This window comes from Oratosquilla oratoria, chromosome 27 (assembly GCF_046742065.1).
Source record: "Oratosquilla oratoria isolate Oo_2021 chromosome 27, ASM4674206v1, whole genome shotgun sequence".
Classification (NCBI taxonomy): Eukaryota; Metazoa; Arthropoda; class Malacostraca; order Stomatopoda; family Squillidae; genus Oratosquilla; species Oratosquilla oratoria.
This window is the reverse complement of record NC_134803.1, coordinates 53,034,598-53,054,036: the sequence shown is the minus strand read 5'-3', so window position 1 is coordinate 53,054,036 and position 19,439 is coordinate 53,034,598.

The window sequence follows — 19,439 nt, the reverse complement described above, 5'->3', positions numbered from 1 at the left end:
CCACCGGCGAGTTGACCCAAGGGGATGGTTCGTTAAATTTCATGCTACAAAACAAAAGTCTTTTGTGAGGGGCACCGTCTTAGCCTTCTGATAGGAAGGGGGGAGGTTTGTGAAGTTAAATCATCACCAACTTCGAGTCTTAATATGCAAGAGTCTAAGAAGACTTGGAGACTTAGTGAAACCTCCTTAAAGTCTTCAATTTTGGAATGAATGAGAGCACAAGACTACAAGGAGGAGTTTGTCATCACAAGACAGTGTTATCCACTTGTGATTAAGCGTCAGCTCTTGTTTGTATCATAGACAGAATTACTTCAGCTTAAAGAGTTTCTGCTCTGACCGCAGTCTACCGATTTGCACATTTTCCAAGCATTTGCTTACATTTGGTTGGAATTTTCCAACCATTTGCTTACATTCGGTAGGAATTTTCCAAGCATTTGCTTACATTCGGTAGGAATTTTTTAAACGTTTGCATACATTCGGTAGGAATTTTCCAAACATTTGCTTACGGTAGGAGTTTTCCAAGCATTTGCTTACATTCGGTAGGAATTTTCCAAACATTTGCATACATTTGGTTGGAATTTCTCCGACGTAGACTCCATTACCATGTCTCCTTTAACCTTTTACTGTGTTGATGAAGATAAAATCCTTAAAGAGGAGAAACCATCCCATTAGCAAGGTGGGATTTAGCTTTCACCTCTGTATTCGCTTTTTCCGCCGTGTACCCCCTGGGGGTGGGTTCCTACCGTGTGCCCCCCCGGGGGGTTTCTGTTATTCCCACACACCGCACTTTAACCCCTTCTTGTACCACGGGGGACAAGAACACCGATACCGTGTTCCCAGCATACCAGAAAAGGAGACTCCTGCGAAGAGTCGAGGCAAAATAGCCTTATAAGGGAACTTCCTTATAAGGGAAATACCTTAAAAGGACATTATCACGACTGCGCGCGTTGGTGGCGTCATCGGAAGCGTGCTGGTCTCGCATTCGCTTAGTTGCGGGTTCGAATCCCCCACTTCCCTCCGATTTCCGTGACTGTTACCTGCCTCAACAGTCCAAGCGCTCAATAGGGCAAAGGTGACGGCTTCGGCCGCAGCTACTCAGCGTCTCCTGGTGTAAGATAAAGCTTACTATGTCAGACTGAGGGCACAGGAAACGTCCACGCAGGAAAGTGAATATAATAACATTGAATTCCGAGATTTACAAAGCCTCGAACTCGTCCCTGAAGCATACAGAATTCTCTTCAGTGTTTACGAAAATGCGTCAGCCCACAAATGCTAAGCACATTCCTTTTGACAAGATTTTATTCCAGAGGTGAATGACGACTAGAAAGGTAAAGTTCATTTAGAAAACTAAAGAAGGTAGTTATGCTAGAACAATTCAAAATGTACTTGAGATTTAAAGACTTAAATGAATGAACAAAGGCTTTCTCCAATTAAGAACGCGGTGATATTGTCCTGAACACATGCCTCGATTCAAAAAAGAAAAATGAATTCAAAAGGATTTGTAGTCTCCCGGAGTCCTTCTGAATCCCCCCCCCAACACTCACATTCTCTGCCAGAAATACACCTCTCTAACATTATCCAATCAAATTAAGCCACATGTCCATTTCCAACACAACAGATTCTGATCTTTGGATATATCCATTTCCAACACAACAGATTCTGATCTTTGGATATATCCATTTCCAACACAACAGATTCTGATCTTTGGATATATCCATTTCCAACACAACAGATTCTGATCTTTGGATATATCCATTTCCAACACAACAGATTCTGATCTTTGGATATATCCATTTCCAACACAACAGATTCTGATCTTTGGATATATCCATTTCCAACACAACGGATTCTGATCTTTGGATATATCCATTTCCAACACAACGGATTCTGATCTTTGGATATATCCATTTCCAACACAACAGATTCTGATCTTTGGATATATCCATTTCCAACACAACAGATTTTGATCTTTGGATATATCCATTTCCAACACAACCGATTCTGATCTTTGGATATGTCCATTTCTAACACAACGGATTCTGATCTTTGGATATATCCATTTCCAACACAGCAGATTCTGATCTTTGGATATATCCATTTCCAACACAACTGATTCTGATCTTTGGATATATTCATTTCCAACAAAACAGATTCTGACCTTTGGATATATCCATTTCCAACACAACAGATTCTGATCTTTGGATATATCCATTTCCAGCACAACGAATATCTTTGTATGTATCCATTTCCAACACAACAGATTCTGATCTTTGGATACATCCATTTCCAACACAACAGATTCTGATCTTTGGATATATCCATTTCCAACACAACAGATTTTGATCTTTGGATATATACATTTCCAAGACAGCAGATTCTGACCTTTGGATATATCCATTTCCAACACAACAGATTCTGATCTTTGGATATATCCATTTCCAACACAACAGATTCTGATCTTTGGATATATCCATTTCCAACACAACAGATTCTGATCTTTGGATATATCCATTTCCAACACAACAGATTCTGATCTTTGGATATATACATTTCCAACACAACAGGTTCTGATCTTTGGATATATCCATTTCCAAGACAGCAGATTCTGACCTTTGGATATATCCATTTCTAGCACAACGAATTCTGATCTTTGGATATATCCATTTCCAACACAACAGATTCTGATCTTTGGATACATCCATTTCCAACACAACAGATTCAGATCTTTGGATATATCCATTTCCAACGCAACGGATTCTGATCTTTGGATATATCCATTTCCAACACAACGGATTCTGATCTTTGGATATATACATTTCCAACACAACAGGTTCTGATCTTTGGATATATCCATTTCCAACACAACGAATTCTGATCTTTGGATATATCCATTTCCAAAACAACAGATTCTGACCTTTGGATATATCCATTTCCAACACAACAGATTGATCTTTGGATATATCCATTTCCAGCACAACGAATTCTGATCTTTGGATGTATCCATTTCCAACACAACGGATTCTGATCTTTGGATATATCCAATACCAACACAACAGATTCTGATCTTTGGATATATCCATTTCCAACACAACATATTCTGATCTTTGGATATATCCAACACCAACACAGCAGATTCTGATCTTTGGATTCTTTAGGACACTTACAGCTCCCACGTGAAAGGATGAGACCGCATAGATCTCTGGTGGCGTAGCCGGAAACCTGCTGGTCTCGTTCTCAGTTGTGGGTTCGAATCCCGCACTTCTCTCCTATTCCCACCAGCGACTGTTACCTACCCCCAACAGTCCCCAAAGCGCATAGGCCATTGATGACTGGTTCGGTCTCAGCTAATCAGCGTCTCCTGGTGTAGGCTCCTTTTTTTTTTTTAGGTCTAGTGGGATTTGTGCCTCAGGCGTCAGTTCAGCGAGTGTGTTCTCTAATGACACATGGCAGCCCCAATGTCAATATGGGGAGCGGTGTAGGCAGTGGAGATTAAGTCATAAACCCGATGGAATCCTGTTTTGGCTCTTACACGGCCATTACCATAGGTCTCGAATCCAGGCTGGATTCCTCTTCTTCTTCTTCTTCTTCTTCTTCTTCTTCTTCTTCTTCTTCTTCATCATCATCATCATCTTCTTCATCATCATCATCATCATCATCATCATCATCATCATCATCATCATCATCATCATCATCATCATCATCATCATCATCATCATCATCATCATCATCATCATCGTCATCATCATCATCACCATCATCACCATCATCACCGTCATCATCATCATCAAAATCATCATCATCTTCTTTTCTTCTTCTTCTTTTTCCTCTTTATCTTCTTTTCCTTCCTCTCCTCTAGTATTGTTACTTATTCTTCTTCTCTACCACTTCTACTTCTTTGACTACAACTACTACAACTTCTTTTTCTACTACTATTACTTCTACTACTATTACTACTTCTACTCCTATTTCTTCTACTACTACTTCTACTTCTTCAAGTAGAAGGATTCAAATCCAGAACTTCTCTTTTTGGGCCTGTTTCCATAACTGGTGATCACAGGTCAAGGCGGGAATGCAAGTCCATAGTACATTAGATATGAATATGATTAACCTTATAGGAGTTGTTGTTTAAAAATACACTTCATTGCATTACAGAAATTAAGAGAATTAGGAGAGGAACAGGAGTAGTTGGTGAGGGACAATGTGGGTCTAGGAAAGGTAGGGGTTGCTTATATCAAATTTTTGTGGTAAGACCGGTTAGAATGGATTAGATTAAGTTAGGTTAGGTAATTTAAGATAAGATAAAGTAAGATCCCAGAATCAAGCAAGTATGGATATTTAACATGAAACGTTGCCCGGTAAGCTCTAACCTCAGTTAATCTAACCCAACCTAATCTAACCTAACCTAACGTAACCAATCCACAGAAATAAATCTTTCAAATACGAAAAAGAAAGTGAAAATATATTTGCGTGACACTGGAATAGGACAGTGTTCAGACCAAGTAATTTTTAATGAAGGAAAGACTAAAGGTTAAATCACTCCATTTAACGATATCCAAGACACAGTTTAACTAGGAATTCTCTTCGGAAAACCAAAAGCTCCCCTTACTCGGTCCTTACAGAGGAATTGGACCAAATGTCCACCATGACACAGAACAGAGACAGGAATCCACTACATCGAACGGGGAGTCCACTACATCGAACGGGGAGTCCACTACTTCGAAAGAGGAGTGCACTACATCGAACGGGGAGTATACTACATCGAACGGGGAGTCCACTACATCGAACGGGGACTCCACTACATTGAACGGGGGGTCCACTACTTTGAACGGGGAGTCCACTAAATCGAACGGGGAGTATACTACATCGAACGGGGAGTCCACTACATCAAACGGGGAGTCCACTACATCAAACGGGGAGTCCACTACATCGAACGGGGAGTATACTACATTGACCGGGGAGTCCACTACATCGAACGGGGAGTCCACTACATCGAACGGGGAGTCCACTACATCGAACGGGGAGTCCACTACATCGAGCGGGGAGTCCACTACATCGAACGGGGAGTCCACTACATCGAACGGGGAGTCCACTACATCGAACGGGGAGTATACTACATCGAGCGGGGAGTCCACTACATCGAACAGGGAGTCCACTACATCGAACAGGAAGTCCACTACATCGAACGGGGAGTCCATTACATCGAACGGGGACTCCAGTACATCGAGCGGGGAGTCCACTCTAGCGGAGTTCTTTATCAGGAGTCGTAAAAGCTGAAACGCCTCGTCTTGGATCTGGTCGCAAGTGTCCGCCGCAGGAGAAGAGGCTCTTCAAGGCAGAGTCCAGTAGATTGGGCGAAGAGGAGCGGAGAGGGCTTCAGGAGGGCGATGGGCATTATTTGTTGGCGGAAGGGAAAGGGAGAGTCGACTGTGTTCAACAACAGTATTTGTTGAACGGGGAGAAAGGAATCGATTTTTAGTATAAGAAGGAAGAAGCTGTCTGGAGGGGTAATGTCCAGGGAAAGTACGTAAGTGAAAGAGAAGGAGGAAGGGTCTTCTTCGGTGGTGGAAGGTCGGGTGTAAAGGAATGGAAATGTAGTGTTTTAGGGAACTAGGAGACAACTGGTCGAGGGGGGGAAAGAGCCTAGTCGAGGGGAGGAAAGAAGAATGTACAAGGGGAGCGAAAGATATGGTGAAGGAGGAAGAGGGGGAAGGGGAGAGTAAGAATGGACAGAACTGTCTTAGAGATTGTTGGGAGGGATAGTGGGGAAGGGAGGATCTTGTATGGGAGAGAGGGGGGGCTTAGGGAAGGATTAGATAGGTACGAGTAGAACGAACGAAGTGGAGGAGGAAGAGGTTGAGGAAAAAATAAGGAGGACGAGAAGTGTCGTAGGAATTGTTGGCAGGGCTGGTGGAGGGAAAGGGAGTCTTTGTCTTAGGGAGAGGAAAAGGTAAGGAAGGATTAGATAGGTTTTAGGGATAACTAGTGGAGGGAAAGGGAGTCTTTGTCTAAGGGAGAGGAAAAGGTAGGGAAGGATTAGATAGGTTTTAGGGATAACTAGTGGAGGGAAAGGGAGTCTTTGTCTAAGGGAGAGGAAAAGGTAGGGAAGGATTAGATAGGTTTTAGGGATAACTAGTGGAGGAAAAGGGAGCTTTGTCTAAGGGAGAGGAAAAGGTAGGGAAGGATTAGATAGGTATTAGGGATAACAAATGAAGGGGAAGGGATATTCTTGTCAGGGAGAGGGGAGAGGGGAGATACTGAGAGGGAATGTGAGATTTAATGAAAGCTGGGGGGGAGAGGAGGGAGAAGAATTCAGTGGAAGGGACGCAGCGAAAAAGGCTTGCAATATGTACTGCAGGCGACGCTAAAGCTTCCGATAAAAAAGAGAGGAGAGGGAGCGTTCCTCCAGTGGAAGAAAGGTGGATACCATTTGGTGGGTCATGGAAGGTTTGGTCGATGGTTGTGGATCATGGAAGAGAAGAGTGGAGGGACAGTGTTCTATGGAGTGATGAAGAGGGTAGACTGGAGAGATAAGGAAGGCTTATTGGAGGTCCTTGGAGAACTTTGAAGAGTTACAGTGGAGGGTTGAAGAGTGTAGGCTGGAAGATTTGGTCGAAGGTTGTGGATCATGGAAGAGAGGAGTGGAGGGACGGTGTTCTATGGAGTGATGAAGAGGGTAGACTGGAGAGATTGGAAGGCTCATTGGAGGTCCTTGGAGGACTTTGAAGAGTTACAGTGGAGGGTTGAAGAGTGTAGGCTGGAAGGTTTGGTCGAAGGTTGTGGATCATGGAAGAGAAGAGTGGAGGGACAGGACAGTGTTCTATGGAGTGATGAGGAGGGTAGACTGGAGAGATAAGGAAGGTTCATTGGAGGTACTTGGAGGACTTGGAAGAGTTATAAGACCCCAGTGGAGGGTTGAAGAGTGTAGGCTGGAGGGTTTGGTCGAGGGTTGTGGATCATGGAAGAGAAGAGTGGAGGGACAGGACAGTGTTCTATGGAGTGATGAGGAGGGTAGACTGGAGAGATAGGAAGGCTCATTGGAGGTCCTTGGAGGACTTTGAAGAGTTACAGTGGAGGGTTGAAGAGTGTAGACTGGAAGGTTTGGTCGAAGGTTGTGGATCATGGAAGAGAAGAGTGGAGGGGCAGTGTTCTATGGAGTGATGAAGAGGGTAGACTGGAGAGATAAGGAAGGCTTATTGGAGGTCCTTGGAGAACTTTGAAGAGTTACAGTGGAGGGTTGAAGAGTGTAGGCTGGAAGGTTTGGTCGAAGGTTGTGGATCATGGAAGAGAAGAGTGGAGGGACAGTGTTCTATGGAGTGATGAGGAGGGTAGACTGGAGAGATAGGAAGGCTCATTGGAGGTCCTTGGAGGACTTGGAAGAGTTACAAGACCCCAGTGGAGGGTTGAAGAGTGTAGGCTGGAAGGTTTGGTCGAAGGTTGTGGATCATGGAAGAGAAGAGTGGAGGGACGGTGTTCTATGGAGTGATGAGGAGGGTAGACTAGAGAGATAAGAAAGCCTCATTGGAGGTCCTTGGAGGACTTTGAAGATTTACAAGACCCCAGTGGAGGGTTGAAGAGTGTAGGCTGGAGGGTTTGGTCGAAGGTTGTGGATCATGGAAGAGAAGAGTGGAGGGACGGTGTTCTATGGAGTGATGAAGAGGGTAGACTGGAGAGATAAGAAAGCCTCATTGGAGGTTCTTGAAGGACTTGGAAGAGTTACAAGACCCCAGTGAAGGGTTGAAGAGGGTAGACTGGAGGGATGAAAAAGGCTCATTAGAGGTCTTAAGAGGTCTTGCGGGATTTGCAAGACCCCAATGGAGAATCATAAAATCCGGAAGATGTTGGGATTGTTTAATTAGAGGAGAAAGAGTCTATTGGAAGTATAGAAAAAGCTGTGTGGAGAATCACCGAGGAACTGAAGTGAAACTATGATGTATAAAAGAGACTTTGTAGGTGTAACGAGTTTTGGAAGTACGAAGGAGTTCGGCACAAGAATAAGGAGGGAGTACTTGTGATATGAGAGTCTTAAAAGTAGAGGATGAAAGCCACTATATATATTTTTCCGTACCCAACCCCACTCAGCTCTTTTCTACTTCTAAAACACAAATGGATAGCGAAATTGTACCGTGCTAATGATACTCGGGAAATAGAACTCCATAAGGTACGGTGGTTGAGGTGGAAGAGGAGTATGGCGAATAGGACCGCTTAAAGGCCTTTCCCTTCTCTCGCCCCCTCCTGAATGACAACACCCCCCTCCCTTCCTGCCCACCTCGAGCGACTCTGCGACTTCGTGTGTCCTTCCAGAGCCGAACTGATTCTCCTCCGATAAAATCTGTAAAATTGCGTCCGGCAGTTCCCTCGTCCCGCCGCCGCCGCTGCCGCCGTCCGTTCGACTCCTCGGAGCTCCTGCCACGCTGCAGTGTTTCTGGCGCAGTGTGCGTCACTTTTATGGCCTCGCAGTGCTTTCCGGCGCCTCTCCTTACGCAATTCGCCGTCGTTTATGGCCTGCCGCACTGCGAACTACAATGGTTCTGGACCTGTCGCGGTGTCGGTCGTTGAAGCGGTATTCGCGTCGTCCGATCTTGTGTCGCAGTGTGGCGGGCCAGCAGTGTCTCTGACGCAGTCCGTCGGTTGAGTGTCTGACGCATTCCGACAGAAATGTTGGCACACTGTTTTTCTTTCAAAATTGCGTACGGATTTTTTTTATTATATATATATATATATATATATATATATATACAGTATATATATTATATATATATATATATATATATATATATATACAGTATATATATATTTTTTTTACTACGACAGTTTTCTGCAGGATTGTGCTTCGCCGATGTTGTCCTGTAATCTACACAGTGCTCCAATATGTCATAAAAATTTAACATAAAGTATTGTAAATAAACTCCACGGCAAGGACTCGAACCTTTGCCTAAGCGACTGCTTATTATGAAGCAAAGACGATATCCTTGAACCAGCCAGGCCATAGAAAATGACACACATCAAGTATTGTGTTTCGTCGCCAATAACCAGCGCTTCTGTCCTTTGGCACAATATCCCAAAGGAGAGATGGAATCATAGAGCTGTGTCTTACTGCATTGCTTCTGACCCAGGCAGTGGGCGGGAGACAGGGGTGACCCATCATCCACGAGGAGCTAATAAGATGAGAGGGGAACAGTGGATGATGGATGGGAGTGGATTGGGTGGAGTTGGGTGGATGCCTTGGCTGGCTACCCCTCATATAAGGAGGAAAAGGTTCTTAGCATATAGACAGCATAGAGAAGTTATAGTAGAAGTTAAAAGTGTTTAACTTCCACTCAAAGAGAAATGCAGCATGAACATGGTTTCTGTAGGTGTCATTAAAGTTCTTAACATACATATTGCATGAAACTCACGCAGTCAATACCTCATCACGCCAATACCTCGTACAGACTATTTAGACGAAGTATGCATCACCAGACTTATGTTGCGCTGTTAGCGAGCACTGGCCTGTCGCGGTGTTATACACCACTACGGTCTGGCGTAGTCTTCTGGGGCAGTAGGCTTCTGGGGCAGTAGTCTTCTGGGGCAGTAGTCTTCTGGGGCAGTAGTCTTCTGGGACAGTACTCTTCCGGGGCAGTATTCTTCTGGGGCAGTAGTCTTCTGGGGCAGTAGTCTTCTGGTGCAGTACTCTTCCGGGGCGGTAGACCTCTATGGCAGTAGACTTCTGGGGCAGTAGTCTTCTGGTGCAGTACTCTTCCGGGGCAGTAATCTTCTGGAGCAGTAGTCTTCTGGGGCAGTAGTAGTCTTCTGGGGCAGTAGTCGTCTGGTGCAGTACTCTTCCGGGGCAGTATTCTCCTGGGGCAGTAATCTTCTGGGGCAGTACTCTTCTGCGGCAGTACCCTTCCGGGACAGTAGTCTGACGTAACAGAGTAGTTACCAGTAATGAACGTTCTGTTCCACTGAAACGCCGCGGTAATGTATCTGAATGCCAGTTTCGCGGAATAACATGGTACACAGTCGGAGGGTACAGAAGAATAATTTCACGCTATTTCAATTCTTATCAGAACACAGTACTGTTTGCTTAGTCCTTGGTATTAGAGTCCTACCATACATTTACCCCCGGATGCTTTGTAAGTATATGCCCTTGTAGTTGTTGCACTCCATCATATCTCTTGCTTTTATATCTGGATGCCACGCTTGACTGCTTCTCACAGTGCTCAGACTCTCATCTCTTCTGCATTTTTCGAAAATAATTTGCAGACTCTTGTCTTATCCCCCACAAACCCTTTCCTTTTATTCTCTGACTCTCATGTCTTCTGCATTTTTCGGAAATAATTTGCAGACTTTTGTGTTATCCCACACAGACCCTTTGCTTTTATTCTCTCTGATGGCGGAGTCTCGTGGAGAGCCATGTGGTCACTTTGGTGGGAGCCCTGAGGTAATCCCTTAGCATCGAAAGGGGTCTGTTCTCCTTTTCCTTCCTTCTTCGTTTTCCTTCCACGCTTTCCTTCTTCGCCGCCTTCCTTCTTCGCTGCCTTCCTTCTTCGCTGCCTTCCTTCTTCCCCCCGTTACCCCTTCTTCCCCTTCCCTCACACTGTCCTCCCTTCCCGCTCTTTTCTAAATAAAATCGACTGACGACAGGTAGAATAGATATACAAAACTCGAATGCCGAGCGGGTTTAACGTCTTGGGTATTGAGTGGGTTAGTCTCAGATGAATAAAATCGCCTGAAGCAGCCGAAGTTCCTCCCTCGACGCCTCTCTTGAACAGGTTTAAACATGTTGACATCATGTTAATCAAGTCATTACGTCAAATAAACACCCTTTTTACTGACACGCCCATCAGGGCGAGACAGTCCACAAGTATAGAAGCGCCGGTGAGCTCAAAACTCACCATTCCACTCGCACGCAGTGGGAAGTGAGAAACTCCCTGCCAGGGCTTTTTTATTTTTATTTATTTATTTATTTATTTATTTTTATCTTTAGCCCGATGTTTGGGTCACCTCCCCGCCTGGCCAGGGCACACACAGAACCAAATAAAACAGCCTAATCATGTGACGCACTTTACATAGTTTGTTCTGGATAAGACCAAGCTCGAGTTAAGACCTTGAATAAAAGGGATTAAAAATCATCTCCATTAAGACTTGGTTTTCACGCGGTAACGTGTCGAACTCATGAGCAGGTGGTCGTGAGTTCGATTCCAAAAACCTGCCGCGGGTGTTTGTCTCGTTAGTTCCTGACAACTCTGGCCAGGAGGGGAAGTGACCCAATGTCGGCTTAAAATAATAATAATAATAATAATGATAATCCTGGAACTGACAGGGGTTTCTCAATTCCCACTTCACGAGAGTGAGATTATGATTTTTTCGCCCTCCCCCAGGAATCCTCACAGAGTCTCCTTATTGTAGTTTCCAAGAAGCTTCTAAAGACCAGATCCCTTTAGCAATAGGCTGTTGACCAAAGTAGTGTTGTCACAGATTCCAAAAGAAACTCGTCCATGACACGAGACCAAAATAGTGTTGTCACAGATTCCAAAAGAAACTCGTCCATGACACGAGACCAAAATAGTGTTGTCACAGATTCCAAAAGAAACTCGTCCATGACACGAGACCAAAATAGTGTTGTCACAGATTCCAAAAGAAATTGATCCGTGACACGAAACCAAAATAGTGTTGTCACAGATTCCAAAAGAAATTGATCCGTGACACGAAACCAAAATAGTGTTGTCACAGATTCCAAAAGAAATTGGTCCATGACACGAGACCAAAATAGTGTTGTCACAGATTCCAAAAGAAATTGGTCCATGACACGAGACCAAAATAGTGTTGTCACAGATTCCAAAAGAAACTCGTCCATGACACGAGACCAAAATAGTGTTGTCACAGATTCCAAAAGAAATTGGTCCATGATACGGGACCAAAATAGTGTTGTCACAGATTCCAAAAGAAATGGGTCCATAACACGAGACCAAAATAGTGTTGTCACAGATTCCAAAAGAAATTGGTCCATGACACGAGACCAAAATAGTGTTGTCACAGACTCCAAAAGAAATCGTCCATGACACGAGACCAAAATAGTGTCACAGATTCCAAAAGAAATTGGTCCATGATACGGGACCAAAATAGTGTTGTCACAGATTCCAAAAGAAATGGGTCCATAACACGAGACCAAAATAGTGTTGTCACAGATTCCAAAAGAAATTGGTCCATGACACGAGACCAAAATAGTGTTGTCACAGACTCCAACAGAAATTGGTCCATGACACGAGTATTTTTGACAATGAGGACAGCGTGCAATAGAAGGAAAGTTTCCAAACCACTCTGTAGAATTCAATTTCAAGCTCCTTTGGATCTTTCGAAAGTTTTCCAAAAGAGTAGTTCGGAGTTGTCGCGTGATATTCTGAGGCCCTAATCTTTTAGATGGAGGGGGGGGATAGGGGGGTCGGGGGGGCTACTAGGGGGGTGGGGGGAGTCTAGGGGGGACGGGGAGGCTAGGGGGACTTCCTTCAGCTGAATAAAATCACCCGGCGACAGTTTAAAATCAACGGACAAAGTCGTCAAACGTAGCGAAAGGGTTGATAAAAATTCACGATGTGAAATGAAGTTTCTCCTAACACTGCAAGCCATTACTGACTTCCTTGAGCAAGGGAATGGGTGTCTGGTATGTGTATGGGACTTTGTGAGGTCTGAGCTCTCATTCGGGATGGTAATAGATGTCAGTCACGAGTACAGCACGTGATCCAAAGCCATGTGTCAGTCTGCAAAAATAAGTTCTTGTATACCTGCACTAACCTGTAATTATTTATTAATTATTTGTAGATATATCTATTCTATTACCAATTTGTTCATTTGATTATTAATTCATCTATTTATCAATTTTATTTATTCATCTATTTTGTTTATTTGTTAACTATCTATTCATCTGATTTATTATTTTTTATTCTGTTGATGTTTTGTTTATTTTTTGATTTATTGATTGACTTTTTATCGTTTATTTATTTATCTACCGTATTTATTAATCTTATTTGTTCATCTATTTTGTTTGTTTATTATCTATTCATCTGATTTATTATTTTATATTTTGTTGATGTTTTGTTTATTTTTTGATTTATTGATTGACTTGTTATTGTTTATTTGTATTTATTTATTTATTTATTTATTTATTTATTTAGTTATTCATTTCTCATACTGTATATATTCCTTTATTATTCTTGACCAGCCCAGTTTATCAAACAAGAACCTACTGGGAAAGACTCGTCGAGTATAAAAATTCTCAATTCCATGGATGAGGAGACATAAACTTCTCAATCTCACTACGCCATCTTTGTTCCTGCTTCCTCCATAGCTTCCCTCCATCTCTGTCCTCCTCCGTATCTCACTCCATCGCCTCCCTCCATCCCTGTCTTCCTCCGTGCTTCACCTCCACCTCTGTCTTCCTCCGTACCTCCCTCCATTCCCTCCCTCCATCCCTCCCTCCATTCCCTCCCTCCATCCCTGTCTTCCTCCATACTTCCCTCCACCTCTGTCTTCCTCCATACCTTCCTCCATTGCCTCCCTCCATCCCTGTCTTCCTCCATGCTTCCCTCCATCCCTGTCTTCCTCCGTACCTCCCTTCATTGGCTCCCTCCATCCCTGTCTACCTCCATACCTCCTTATCTTTCTCTCCCTTCTTCCTCAATTTCTCTCTCTCTCTCTCTCTATTTATATATATATATATATATATATAATATATATATATATATATATATATATATATATATGTATATATATATGTATATATATATATATATATATATATATATATATACATATATATATATATATATATATATATAATATATATATATATACGTATGTATCTATATATATATATATATATATACGTATGTATCTATATTTATCTCTTCCTCTCGCTTCCTACCTCCTTTCAAGTCTACCCCTTCTCTTCCTCCCCCTTTCCTTTCTCTCTTTTCTTCCCTCTTCCTCCCTCCTCCCCTTCCTCCTCACCTCCCTCTTCCCCTGCCTCCTCACCTCCCAACTCCATCCATCACTCCTTCTCCCCTCCCTCCTTCCCCCCTCCCTCCCTCCTCCTATTTTCCATTATTATTGTGACCACATTAGGTATTTTCTTACCGTTTCCTCCTCGATCCACTTCGTTCCCCATCTTCTTCTTTCTCCTCTTCCTCCTCCTTTTCCTCTTCTTTCTTCCTCTATTCCTCCTCTTCTTCCTCCTCCTTTTCCTTCCCCTTTTCCTCCTTTTCCTCCTCCTTTTCCTCCTCCTTTTCCTTCCCCTTATCCTCCTCTTCCTCCTCCTTTTCCTCCTCCTCTTCTTCCTCCTTTTCTTCCTCCTCTTCTTCCTCCTTTTCCTCCTCTTCCTCCTCTTCCTCCTCCTCCTCTTCCTCCTCTTCCTCCTCCTCTTCTTCCTCCTGTTCCTCCTCTTCTTCCTCCTCCTCCTTTTCCTCCTCTTCTTCCTCCTCTTCTTCCTCCTTTTCCTCCTCTTCCTACTCCTCCTCTCCCTCTTCTTCCTTCGTCACCCGAAACTGTCGCGACATGATGGAGCGAGACGGGCAGGACCCTGATAGCTGGCGAGCCACTCGTCGCGTCTGCCGCTTTTGAGAGCGACGCTTGCTCTCGGGCCAAAGTTCCTCGAGAGGACCAGCCTCGTAGTGAGCCCAGCGGCACAGTAGCTGTGTCTCACATTAAAATGGTCTCGAGGCATGTTAGAAGTCTAGACGGTTGGTCGAGGCATGTTAGAAATCTAGATGGTTGGTCGAGGCACGTTAGAAGTCTAGATGGTGAGTCGACGCATGTTAGAAGTCTAGATGGTTGGTCAAGGAATGTTAGAAGTCTAGATGGTTGGTCAAGGAATGTTAGAAGTCTAGATGGTTAGTCAAGGAATGTTAGAAGTCTAGATGGTTGGTCAAGGCATGTTAGAAGTCTAGATGGTCGAGGCATGTTAGAAGTCAAGATGGTTGGTCGAGGCATGTTAGAAGTGTAGATGGTTGGTCGAGGCATGTTAGAAGTCTAGATGGTTGGTCGAGGCATGTTAGAAGTCTAGATGGTTGGTCGAGGCATGTTAGAAGTCTAGATGGTTGGTCGAGGCATGTTAGAAGTCTAGATGGTTGGTCGAGGCATGTTAGAAGTCTAGACGGTTGGTGGAGGCATGTTAGAAGTCTAGACGGTTGGTCGAGGCAAGTTAGAAGTGTAGATGGTTGGTCGAGGCATGTTAGAAGTGTAGATGGTTGGTCGAGGCATGTTAGAAGTCTAGATGGTTAGTCGACGCATGTTAGATGTCTAGATGGTTGGTCGAGGCATGTTAGAAATCTAGATGGTTGGTCGAGGAATGTTAGAAGTCTAGATGGTTGGTCGAGGCATGTTAGAAGTCTAGATGGTTGGTCGAGGCATGTTAGAAGTCTAGATGGTTGGTCGAGGCATGTTAGAAGTCTAGATGGTTGGTCGAGGCATGTTAGAAGTCTAGATGGTTGGTCGAGGCATGTTAGAAGTCTAGATGGTTGGTCGAGGCATGTTAGAAGTCTAGATGGCTGGTCGAGAAATGTTAAAGTCTAGATGGTTAGTCGAGGCATGTTAGAATTCTAGATGGTTAGTCGACGCATATTAGAAGTCTAGATGGTTGGTCGAATCATGTTTGAAGTCTAGATGATTGGTCGAGTCATGTTAGAAGACTAAGATGGCTGGTCAAGGATTGTTAGAAGTCTAGATGGTTGGTCGAGTCATGTTAGAAGTATAGATGGCTGGTCAAGGAATGTTAGAAGTCTAGATGGTTGGTCAAGGAATGTTAGAAGACTAGATGGTTGGTCGACGCATGTTAGAAATCTAGATGGTTGGTCAACGCATGTTGGAAGTCTAGATGGTTGGTCAAGGAATGTTAGAAGTCTATATGGTTGGTCAAGGCATGTTAGAAGTCTAGATAGTTGGTCGAGGCATGTTAGAAGTCTAGATGGTTGGTCGAGGCACGTTAGAAGTCTAGATGGTGAGTCGACGCATGTTAGAAGTCTAGATGGTTGGTCAAGGAATGTTAGAAGTCTAGATGGCTGGTCAAGGATTGTTAGAAGTCAAGATGGTTGGTCGAATCATGTTAGAAGTCTAGATGATTGGTCGAGAAATGTTAGAAATCTAGATGGTTGGTCGAGGAATGTTAGAAGTCTAGATGGTTGGTCGAGGCATGTTAGATGTCTAGATGGTTGGTCGACGTATGTTAGAAGTCTAGATGGTCGAGGCATGTTAGAAGTCAAGATGGTTGATCGAGGCATGTTAGAAGTGTAGATGGTTGGTCGAGGCATGTTAGAAGTCTAGATGGTTGGTCGAGGCATGTTAGAAGTCTAGATGGTTGGTCGAGGCATGTTAGAAGTCTAGATGGTTGGTCGAGGCATGTTAGAAGTGTAGATGGTTGGTCGAGGCATGTTAGAAGCCTAGATGGCTGGTCGACGCATGTTAGAAGTCTAGATGCTGGTCGAGGCATGTTAGAAGTCTAGATTGTTGATCAAGGCATGTTAGAAGACCTAATGACCGAATATGGGAAAAAATATTCTAGACAAGGTTGAGAATGTTAAGGAAACCTAGAAGGTGAGGGCGAGGAGCCTACGCCAGGAGGCGCTGAGTAACTGCGGCCGAAACCGTCACTTTTGCCCTATTATGCTCTTGAGGGACTGTTGGGGGCAGATAACACAGTCACTGCTGGGAACCGGAGAAGAGTGCGGGATTCGAACCCACAATTAAGCGGGTGAGAGATCAGGACGTTTCCGTTTACGTCACAAGTGCATGGGAGCTATTGGAAAAACTCTGCAGATGGAAGCAATCTTAGAAAAGTGTTTCAAAAGAAGATGAAAGTAAATAGAATCATGACCAAGGGTTATGAATCAAAACGAGGCCTTGAGGAGCCTGAAGAGATGTGTGATATCTTCAAATATGAGATTCTGAAAGCTGTCAAGCAGTGCAATGGAAAGCGACCAAGGTCGAGTAGTGCAGTGGCACGTGAGACACTGATGAAGTTGAGTCGAGTTGCTTGATTGATTGAGGATCTGGACCAACACAGTATTATGACACAACGATTGAGGGGTCTCTTGGGGAGGTGATGGTGAGATGCCCACGCCTGGAGGCGCTGAATATTTGCTGTCGAAACACTCACCTTTGCCCTGTGTGTTTGGACTATTAGGTCAGATAATAGTCTTTGCGGGATTCGAACCCGCAACTAAGCGAATGCGAGAGCAACACGAGGGATAATAAAAGAGTGCTGGTTTTGCATTCTCTCTCTGGGTTCGAATCTCGCACTCCACTCCGATTTTCATCAGTGATTGTTATCCGCCCCAGCAGTCCGAGGAATGGCCTCCGAACAGCTTACGAAACCCTGTGGAAAGTCCAGGTGAGTATTACCCAAATACCGGGTGGAGAAAAGTTGTCAGACGTGGGTAAGAGTTGATGGGTCGATTGTTTTGAGCGGACAATTTCCCCTGGCTCTTGTTCTAGCAATGACATAGAGTAACATGAAGAAGGTAAGTCGGGTGAGAGGACCGGAGTGAAAGATATTTCATAGAAAAAAAGAAGAAGAAAAGAATCACCATCCCACTCCTATTCAGTGGGAAGTGAGAAACTTCTTGTAGACCAAAGCTCCGTCAGTTGCGGCAAGCTTTTTTTTTTCTTTTCTTTTTTTTGTCTTCGATGTCGAGTCGCCTCCTTGGCACTGGTAAAGGGTGTCGATAACCAACGCAACATACCCCCGCAACAGGTCCCCGGAATCGAACTCACGACCACCTGCTGATGAGTTCGACACGGTATTCACTGGGCCGCCGTGCGGTAAAGGAGCGGGGATGAAATTGGGTCGGGCAGTAGACCGCAAGTGAAGATGATGGATGTAGTAAGAGGCTGAAGGCCGCGAAATGGAAAGCCTGGAAGAGACAGAAAGACAGAAAGACAGAAAGACAGAAAGACCAGACAGAAAGCAGAAAGGAACACAAAGGAAGAACAAACAACAGGAGGCCTACTGGACCTAAAGAGGCTGTTTGTGTTTACTAAACTAAGTTACAGTTAAGAAAACAGGGTAGAAGATGAACTAATACTACTGCTACCACTATCCTGTCCAATTACAATTAAATACCGTGTTGTCAGATCTTTTATTGCAAGGGATAATATTTGCGGGTTTGAGTCCAAATATTTATCTAAGCGATTTTTAAATGTTGTTATTTTTTCACTTTCAACGACAGTGGAAGGTAACAAATTCCACACATTAAAAATAAGTTTGCGCTTAGGTTAACACGTGTGTTTTGTCACTGAGGAGACACAAACTCACACTAGAACTTCTTCAGTTCTCTTCATGAAGTTCGAGACACTTCGTCATAAACTTCATATAGATCTATGAAGACCACGTACACGTGTTTCCTTCCTTTCTTAAATATCCGCTAAGTTTAACTTAAAAAAAAAAAAAAAACTGACGAGAGAGCTACTGCCATTGCAACACGTGTGACAAGCCCCACCTGAATAGAATCGTGTGACGCGAGTCAAAACAAAGCCTCTGAAGGGCGCCATTTTTATTACATGTATCGGCATTCCGTCGCACCTCCTTACGTAAATAGTCATTGTAAACAGAAGCTTCGCATGCGTCCTTCTGTTTATGAAGGCCATTTTCCTTCCTCGTGCATAAAAGAAACACACACACACACACACACACACACACACACACACACACACACACACACACACACACACACACACACACACACACACACACACACAAACAGCAGGATGAGCGTTTGTATCCCTTAAAGTAGATGATATTTTCCTGAATGAATGTCACTGGAAGGTTCAAGTTTTCAACAAATGAGTAGGATTTTTCATTCGGCCTTTCGGAGGGGGACTTGACGAGACGTTGTGGAGATGTGGAGCTGTGTCCCCAATGTGGAGGGCCGCGTCCTCCCGAAAGTGGAGGGCACGTCGCGGTGCACTATGGAGGGCCAGTTCTCATACGGAGGATGGAGTTTGAACGGAGTGATTTTTTTATTTATTTATTATTTTTTTTATAGAAATGTTCAAGTTTATCTGTGGTAGGTTGTACTGGGCCTAATGAAATCCTCAGGCTTGTGTATGTAAGTCGGTATATATACGTGGGTGTGTATATATATGTACATATATATGTATATATATATATATATATATATATATATATATATATGTATATATATATATGACTGAAGGTGGAAGAAGTAGACGAGGATGGATGGAAGAATTTCACGCTTTAACGTTTCGACCTCCAGGGTCTTGATCACAAAGCTTTGTGATCAAGAACCTGCGGGTCGAAACGCTAAAGCGTGAAATTCTCCCATTACTCCTCGTCTGCTTCTTCCACCTTCAGTCTTATTTGTCATAATATAGTCAATATATATATATATATATATATATATATACATAAATATATATATCTATATATATATATATATATATATATATAT